The sequence below is a fragment of the Sorex araneus genome, chromosome X (genome assembly GCF_027595985.1).
Source record: "Sorex araneus isolate mSorAra2 chromosome X, mSorAra2.pri, whole genome shotgun sequence".
In the NCBI taxonomy this organism is placed as follows: domain Eukaryota; kingdom Metazoa; phylum Chordata; class Mammalia; order Eulipotyphla; family Soricidae; genus Sorex; species Sorex araneus.
In genome coordinates this window covers 273,918,144-273,927,706 of record NC_073313.1, presented here as the reverse complement: position 1 = coordinate 273,927,706, position 9,563 = coordinate 273,918,144, and the positions used below count along the sequence as shown (strand labels likewise).

The 9,563-nt window shown below is 38.7% G+C and overlaps 1 non-coding gene across 1 annotated transcript; it reads right to left on the bottom strand.

Annotated features, from left to right (window-relative positions):
* Positions 1–1,013: 1,013 nt before the first annotated feature.
* On the bottom strand, positions 1,014–1,120 carry LOC129400425 (U6 spliceosomal RNA). The gene has a single exon (XR_008627668.1). It is a non-coding gene; the product is annotated as a U6 spliceosomal RNA (small nuclear RNA).
* Positions 1,121–9,563: the final 8,443 nt, after the last annotated feature.

Sequence of the window (9,563 nt, the reverse complement as noted above, 5' to 3'; positions counted from 1 at the left end):
CTTCTATACCCATTTTGGCGCGAGTTTTCATCATAAACGGGTGCTGGATCTTGTCAAATGCTTTCTCTGCATCTATTGATATGGTTATATGATTTTTATTTTTTCTTTTGTTGATATGAGGAATTATGTTGATCAGAGACTACTTTGAAAATCTGTATGCTACAAAACAAGAGAACGTAGAAGAAATGGATAAATTCCTGGATTCCTATAATCTCCCAAGGATGAACCAAGACGACCTGGAGTACCTGAATAGTCCTATTTATATCAAGGAAATTGAAACTGTAATCAAAAATCTTCCCAAAATCAAAAGCCCAGGTCCAGACAGATTCACTAGCGAATTCTTCCAAACATTTAAAGAGGAACTATTGCCAGTTTCTCAAGCTTTTCGAGGAAATTGAAGAAACAGAAACCCTCCCAAACAGTTTCTATGAGGCTCATATCTCTCTAATACCAAAAGCAATCAAAGACACCACAAAAAAAGAAAACTACAGGCCAATATCCCTGATGAACACAGATGCCAAAATTCTCAACAAAGTATTAGCAAATAGAATTCAACAACTCATTAAAAAGATCATACACCACGACCAAGTGAGATTCATTATGGGGATGCAAGGATGGTTTAACATCCGGAAATCAATTAACATAACCCATCATATCAACAAAAGAAAATATAAACATAAATAATTTAATTAAAGACATGTGATAGACATTATTTACTAAGGGAACGATAGATCCAAAAGTCAGAATTAGTGTGATCAATATTCATGCACTAAATAAAGGGTCAGTAAGGTTCATAAAGCTTCTGCTCACAAACCTAAAAAACACACTGACAGAAAAAATAGTAGTAAGAGACTTTAAAAGTCCATGTTTGCCGTTAGATAGACCAACCAGACCAAACATCATCTAAGATAAAGAGCTTTAAATGAGGATTAAAAAGAATTAGGGTTAATGGATATACAAATGTTCTTTTTGTGTGTGTGTACACATTTAGTTTTATTGTAACAAAGCAACTTAAAAATATGGAACGCTTCACGAATTTGTGTGTCATCCTTGTGCAGGGGCCATGCTAATCTTGTCTGCATTGTTCCAATTTTAGTATATGTACTGCCGAAGCGAGCACGGACATACAAATGTTCTTCACCCCACAAAAGCTTTATCTGCATTCTTTTTTTTTGCGATTTTTACACATTTTATTTTCATAAAGTAGTTCAGTAGTTCATTACAGATCATATTCAAACACCCACCTCACATCGAACATCTACCCACTACAATAAGAGGGAAGTGTGTGAAGATTGTTGTATTTCATTCTGGAGCCATTTAAACCCGTGTATAAGAGAATACAAACAAGTATGTTAAAACCAAACATGTGTGCTACTTTAGGTACCTCAGTGGGCTAGAGTGTAAGAGGTTGTACGACTGCAAATGCGGTCGTTTGCTCCAGGAAGTACTGCATCACTCTCTTCCAGGAACTCTATTTTGTAGTCTCTGAATCTTGGCCATTGATGAGTTTACATGGTGTTCGGGGCAGTTTGTGGGTGTGACTGCCAAGCTACTGGAAAATAGGGAGGGGGCCAAGTCCCGATCTGAGCAGACTTGAGATCTCAGCCAAAGGTCCCGGTTCCTTTGCCCATTTCTTCATGATGGGTGAGGCCTTGAGCATGGCTGCGGCCGGGTTCTGCAGGTTTTCAGCTGTTGGGGTTCTGCTTGGGGTGGGGAGAGAAACTCAACCTGCCCCCCTTTGTGGTGTCCCGGTGACAACAGCCTGGCGCAAGGGGGCAGGAGATTGTGCCTCATATGCATTCTTGTCTAGTCCACATGGAATGCTGTCCAGGACTGGTTGTATCTCAGAGTATAACTCAAACATATGTAAATCTACAATGTAGAAATGACACAAAGTAATTTCTTAGAGCATAGTGCCATGAAAATAGAAGTTAACCATAAAATGAAGATAATCATTATTATTTTTAGGAAGTTTCCTCCCATCCCTACTTTCTACAGTTTTTCTTTTTATGAAAAAACAGATACAAAGAAATATCAAGACATATAGCAATCAAAGTGGTAAAATCAAAATGGTAAAATCAAAAGAAAAGACTACTTAAAGCAGGAAAAGAGCAGAAAACTCACAAAAACAAGGGAAAGAATGTAAGAATCACAACAAAATTTCCATATGGTATATTATATGCCAGAAAAAAGTGAAATGACATAGTCAAAGTACTGAACTAAAAAACAAGCAAATCTCCCAATCTAGAGTCCACTACAATGTAAACCTATCACTGATAATAGCTTGAATGGGTATTGGGTCTTATTAAAAGCTTTCTCTGTACTGATTAATATGATCATATGACTGTCATATTTTCTTTTACTAACGTGGTATATTATGCTAATTTATTTGAGTATGTTAAACCATTCTTGCATTCCTGGGATGAATCCCACTTAATCAGGGTGTATGCTTTTCTTTGAGATGTTGTTAGATTCAATTTGCTAAGATTTTATTAAGAATTTTCATCAAGAAGATTGGTTTGAAATGTTCTTTTCTGGAAGTGTCTCTGTCTACTTTGGGTATTAGTATAATGCTAGTTTCATAGAAGGTATTGAGAAGAATTCTTGTCTCTTTGATATTTTGAAAGAGATTATGAAGTCAAGGCAATAAATCTCTGATTGAACTCACAAGTGAACCCATCTGGAATGGGACTTTTGTTCTTGGGGATTTTAATAACTGTTTCAATTTTTCTCTTGTGATTCATCTGTTCAAGCTTTCCACTTCCTCCTTTTTTCAGCTCTGGGATATTACATGACTATATGAATCTATCCAACCAAAATTTGTGAGGCATCAGACTGCAGCAGGAAGGCAGGCCAACACCCCACCCTATCAAAGCACCCGCAGCTAAACTCACTTTCCAAGAACTGTTGTGGCCAGGTATGCGTCCAAGTCCACTGACTCACTGATCTTCACAGAGATGCCAAACTGCTGACAATTTCAGAAGACAAAAGAGATGGAGAGAGAGGAAACTGAGACACCACTCAAGTGCAGAAATCTAAAACCCAACAAGAGAAGATTGAACCCTTCAGGAAAGGAGAAACAATGGAATCATCCCGTTGATCGTCAAATTTCTTGAGTGGTCTCAGTAACACCTCCATTCACCTTAGCCTTGATATTTTAGCAGCCTCTCTCTACTAGTCCTTCCCAATTATGCCACATTGGAGGTTCTTTCAGGGTCAGAGGAATGAGACCCAGCTTGATACTGGTTTTGGCATATGAATACACCATGGGGAGTTTGCGAGGCTCTCCCATGTGGGCAAGAAAGTCTCAGTAGCTTGCCAGTTTCTCCCAGAGGGAAAAGTAGGCTATAAGACATCGTGCAGCCACAAAGCTGCTTCGCGGTTCTGGGAGCTTGCTTTTAAGTCTCTGGATGTTGGCTGTTGATGGGATTTCACGGCGCTGGGGGCAGTCCCTGGGCATAACCACCTAGCTACTGGAAAGTGGGAAATTTGGGCGGAAGAGGCCCAGTCCTTATCCAAGCAGGCTTGGAGGTCTCAGCCCCAGGTCCCACACACCTGGGTTCCTCAGCTGGTACCGGAGGCTCGTCCAAACGTGTGGGGAGGGACCTTGAGCATGGCTGTGGCGAGGCTCCAGAGGTCTTCAGCCACCAGGAGCTCTGCTCGGGGTAGGGAGGAAGCTGGAGCCCATACCCTCTGAGGGGCCCCGGGGAAGACAGCCAGGCAAGTGGGCAAGAGACTCTCTGCGTCGAAGCAATGGAACAATCTAGAAAACATCCAGCAACAGTATAAAGGATAAGTGCATATCATCATATGTATATCATATATTGCATATCATCAACAGTATGCAAGAGGATCAAGAGTGTGACAATGCACAGATTAACTTTAATGTACACAAAAAAAAAACAAAACCCAGAATAAACCATTTGGAAGAATGGTGAGGAAAACAAAACAAAGAAACAGAATCTTACATTCTTGCAGCCTGGAGTGGAGCAGTAATATAGTGGAAGTAGATAAGTGGTGGGCTTGCATGTAGCCACCACTGGTCCTATCCCTGGTATTATGTATATTTATCTGAGCCTGCCAGGCATCATTCCTGAGGAGTGCAGAGCCAGGAGTAACTCCTGAGCATCACTGGCTGTGACAAAACAAAACAAACATTACATCTTACATTCTCTTTTATTTATTTACTTCTATTTTGCCACTTCATTATTGTTAATGGCTAATATTTTGTCTTCAATATTACTGAAGCAGTTCTCTGCTTGTTGAATTCTATTGCTGTGGCTTGCTATTGTGTTCTTTAACTCTTTTTTTAATTCTATTTCTATGGAGTCTTTCATATTCTATATCAGTTAATCTTTGAGAGGATCAAATTTCTCTTCTAGTGACTGCTTTATTTCCATTGCCATTACATGGAGTGGCGATTTGAGGTTCTCCTCAATGAAACTTGAGTCTATGTGAGCTCAGTCTTTTGCCAGGACTTGTTTGCTAGAGCAGGTGTATCCCTTTGTTGCTTTATTTTCCTTAGAGATCTGTGGGTGCTGAGAGTTTCCCTACAAATTACCAAATATCTGAAATCTTATTTAATTCATCATTTTCCAGTATAGGAGTACTACTTACAATCTGTTATTCTAAATATTTCTGTGCCCTTGAGATGCTATTTCAGTGGTCATGCAAGAGAATATATAATTACTTCTATTTACATATCGGGCTTACTATGGAGGTTATTGAGGACAGATATCAGAACCTACAAGCCCTTAAAGTTACCAGGGTGGAGGGAGTAGAGTCGTTGCTTTGGGTGTGGGGCGGAGAGTGGGCCAGCAGGTCTTCCTTGGTACTCTGGACTAGGGAAGAGACCATCAGCTCTGAGACACACTGAGTGGGAAGGAGTCTAAGCATAACATCTAAATTTTCTAAATTTGCCTCTGTATTTTATTTACTGCTGTCAATGTCTTGAGTGTGTTAAAAATACTTGTGCATATTGCTCACTGTTGTGCTCACATAGCCTAGGAGATAGTCTGGCACATATGTTCATAAATTATTGGAGAAATTGTCATCCACTGTCACTGTCATCCCATTGCTCATCGATTTGTTCGAGCGGGCACCAGTAACGTCTCTTATTGAGAGACTTATTGTTACTGTTTTTGGCATATCCAATACACACGGGTAGCTTGCCGGGCTCTCCGAGAGGGGTGGAGGAATCGAACTTGGGTTGGCCACATGAAAGGAGAACGCCCAACCACTGTGCTATCGCTCCAGCCCCATTGGAGAAATTAGTCAAAGAAAATACCCATAATTTCCTTCAGAACATGTTCAACTAGAGAAGAATACCAGAAAGCACTACCTTCCCTAGTCAAATTCATCTATTGGAAAGTTGTATATCAGAAAATAAGTGATACTTTGAATTCAAATCTGACTAGTATGGATGGATTTCTTTAACGTTTTTATTTACATAGCAATTTAAAAAATACTAGTGGTGTGGGAAAGATAGTAGAAAAGGTATAGCACCTGCTTTGCACATGCCCAGCCCAGATTTGATCTCAGGTACCATATGCAGTCTCTGAGCCCCATCAAGAGGGATCCCTGAGCAAATATCCAGAAGGAAGTCCTAAGTGCAGCAGGTGTGCCTGCTTCAAAAAAAATACTAGATTTTAGTTATCACATGGATTTTCTGCATGAGCACTTTTCTTTTCTTGGGCCAACTTGCCATTTCAATATAAAAATCCAAATAGATGAAATGTTTTTTTGTGTATTGCAAATTTTATCTTTATTCTTCCTCTATAAATTGTGTTTAAATTAATATATTCTATTCTTATTCTTACTCTTATTCTTATTCTTATTATATATCCCTCTTGGAGAACCTGGCAAGCTACTGAGAGCTTCCTGCCTACACAGCACAGTCTGGCAAGCTCCCCATGGTGTTTTCATATGCCAAATACAGTAACAATGATGGGTCTCATTCCCCTGACCCTGAAGGAGCCTCCAATGTGGCCCCATTGGGAAGGATGTGTAAAGAGAAGCTGCTAAAATCTCAGGGCTAGGAAGAATGGAGACAGCACTGGGCCTGCTGGAACAAATCGATCATCAATGGGATGATAGTGTTAGTGATAGTGATAATGATGATGATGATGAATGATGATGATGATAATGATGATGATGATGATAATTTGAGAACTTTGGGGGGGTCACTCCCAATGGTTCTCAGGGCTTACTCCTGGTGGCTTCCCTTCATGGATCCCTCTTAGTGCTGCTTGGGGAACCAATGAGGTGCTATGAATTATATTCAGGCTGGCCATGGCAAGGCAATTGCTAATATACTGCACTATCACTAGAGACCTAAATTGAATGATTTAGTAATTTATACTACACTGCCAAAATTTGTGATATAATAGCCCTGGGTCAGGGATATGACTCAAAGAAATGAAGCACATGCCTGACCTGGTATGTGACTGGCCTCACATACGAGTCCCAGCAATGCATGACCCTCCAAATATGGCTTGTGTGGCCCTCGTGATGCCAAGTACCACTAGCCAGAGCACCCTACCACTAGCCTGAGCACTGAACTGTTAGTATATTTGCTAGGTCAAAGTAGTGCTGGTATTTCCCCCAGTGCTTCTCCAAGTGTTTCTGGGTATGATTATCATTAAACAAATGACATCCCATGATTGGATTACGATTATGTATTCAATACACATAACCTATAAATGTGCCCAAAGTGCTTAAAAATGCTTATTGAATTAATTAGATCTTCAAGAATAGATTTGACTAATGACAATGAAAGATGTTCATAGGTAAGCTGTGTAGTTAATTATAAATGAAGAACAAAATCATTAAAAAATATACATGGCAGACCTGGGTTCAAAAACTGGCATCAAATATGGTCCACTGAGCACATTCAGGAGTAATCCCTGAGTGCAGAGCCAGAACTAAGCACTGAGCATCACCAGGTGTGTCCCCAAAACAAAATTAAAAATATGCTAGCTGAATTAAATGCTGTCCTATATCCTTTCCATGAATGAAATGTTATTTTACCTGAATTTGCAATTCAAAAATGAGGTTCAAGGAACATTTGCACTCCAAAGGGAAAATAAGGATTGTGAATTGGATTATTTGAAAGGGCCCCTGAGAGTTTATATTCTATTAGTGAATATAAACATGGTAATAAAAATAATTATAAATTCAGAATGTATAAGATGCAGATAACCTAAAGGGCATAAAAGAGTCAGAGAGAGGGAGAGAGAGGGAGAGAGAGAAAAGTGACACACACAAGTAGCATAAAAGATAAAAGAGAACATGCTAAAGTATTCAGCAGGGTGTCTGATTTAAAGAGGAGCATAAGGGGTAATGTGAAAGGAATTTCTATCACTGATAATCTAATTGTCAGTCTGATGTACTCGTACCAGAATATTTTGGCAGAGGAATCTTGCTATGTCTTTAATAGCAAGGAATCTTGAATCAGAATTTCATGAACCCTAATCAATGATTGCCTGACTAGTTTGAATCGTTTCCTGGGACAAAACATTTTAAACATGGCACCCCCTCCTAAGACCCCCCCCAACAACACACACCTCAAATATAGAACATTTGTTATTCAACCCCATTCACCATTTAGCTCAAGTTATATGTTTCTTACCATTTAGCTCAAGTTATATGTTTCTCAGCTCAAGTTTATATTTCTGAATAAAAATAAAGAATATCAAATACTCTTGCAAAGTTTTTATAGTCAGAAAAATTTAAGGAGTGTAATGCTTTATTCATTCATGAAAGATTTACTTTCTACCAAGTTTTTGTTCCTATGAAGTTAGAGACTTCATAAGAAGTCTAGAGCTGTCCTGCTTTTCCTTTTTCTTTATAATAACTGATATGTCACAGAGTTTCATCAATTCTACCAGGACAATATTTGTCCCATACTCTGTATACTCACAATTAAAATTAATGTTCCTGTTGCTTTATTGTTAGAAGAGTGCAACAGTGCCTTGACAGTGCCTGGTCTATCCTTCCCCCTTAACTACCTGCTTATAGCTATCAGAGGGATTCTTCTCAGGGCTCAACTTAGCTTTGAACCCAAGGATCTCTCCTGGTGGGGCTCCGAGGACTGCATGCTGTTCCACATTTACTATGTTCAAGTCCAGTGCCTACCCACTGTACTGTATCCATGCACCCTCATTGCATCTTTGAATCTCCTCTCCTTTAATCTGCATATCTATATAATTGAATGGTTTTATCTGAACTGATATATTTTGCCTTTAATTCCATTGTCTAAAGTGAAACTAAGATCAGGCATTTTTACATCTCTGATTTTTCAAAAGATTTTTTTTTTAATTTTAAAGTTTTTTTTGAGCTTCCATCAAAATTAAACATGCAACACAGAGATAAATTCTATAATCCTCTCTTCATTTATGCATGGCATCCCCATCATCCGTATCTCTCCCAAGACTGTGATGCATGTGATAGAATTAGTGACCTTACTTTGACTAATCATGTCACCCAGACATCCCTGGATTTTTAATTTAATATTATATCTTCAATAATTCTAAATTATTTGATAGACATGTTATTCCCCTGTTATTTTGAGTTTCCATTTGTTAGTTTTTAAATCCTGAACATTTTCAGTTTTACTGGTTACCATGTGATATCATAGGACAACAATATTCTGTACACAGATGCAATATTTGACCTTACTGCATGGATGTAATTTTCTGATATACATACTTCACACTTCAGAAATTGTATGGTGACAAATTAGTGGTTATTGCAAAAGGTTTCAAAAAATAAGTGCTTCTGCAATATCCCATATTTCTCTCTCCCTATTTAGTTTGACTTAGGTTTTCAGAAATCCCTAGTGTGCCCCATAAAATGATTAACAATACCACAGGCACAGCATTTTGGACCAGACTCACTCCTTTATTTGAATCTTTATTGTCTTTAAAATTGTCATAGTAAGAGGCTGGAGAAATGGTCTAATGGTAGAGGGCACTTATATTTCATATGGCTGACCCAGGTTTGACCCCCTAAACCATAAGCTATCCCTCGAGCCCACCAGGCATGATGCCTGAGAACAAAGTCAGGAGTAAGCCCTGTGCACCACTGGGTATTCCATTCCCACCCTCCCATACCCCCCAAAAAACCTACCCTAAACTTCTGAAGATCTTTAAGCATAGAATCTGTATTAGTCACTGACTCTATACTTGATTTGTGTGTCCTACTTATAGCTACTCAAGATCATTCATGTTTCTTACATCTGAGTTACAGATGCATACCTTATATTTCAAGGATTTTTAGGTGGTATTCACACCTAATGAACTCTCCTTTTTTTAAATTTCTACCATTTGCTTAATTCCTGCACTATAGTTGTAGGTCTTTAAGACTAAATTGGTGTGTTATTTTCTCTGGAAAATGACAGTTTAGTATTTTCTTAGAAATTTATTTGTAAACCTATATATGTTCACTTTGGAGTAATTCTAGCTTCATACTCAAGTCCGAAGTACATCATGATTTCCAGACCCTTTTACCATTTCATTGCTATAGGCAATGCAATATATTTGAAATATGGAGGACAAGTATTT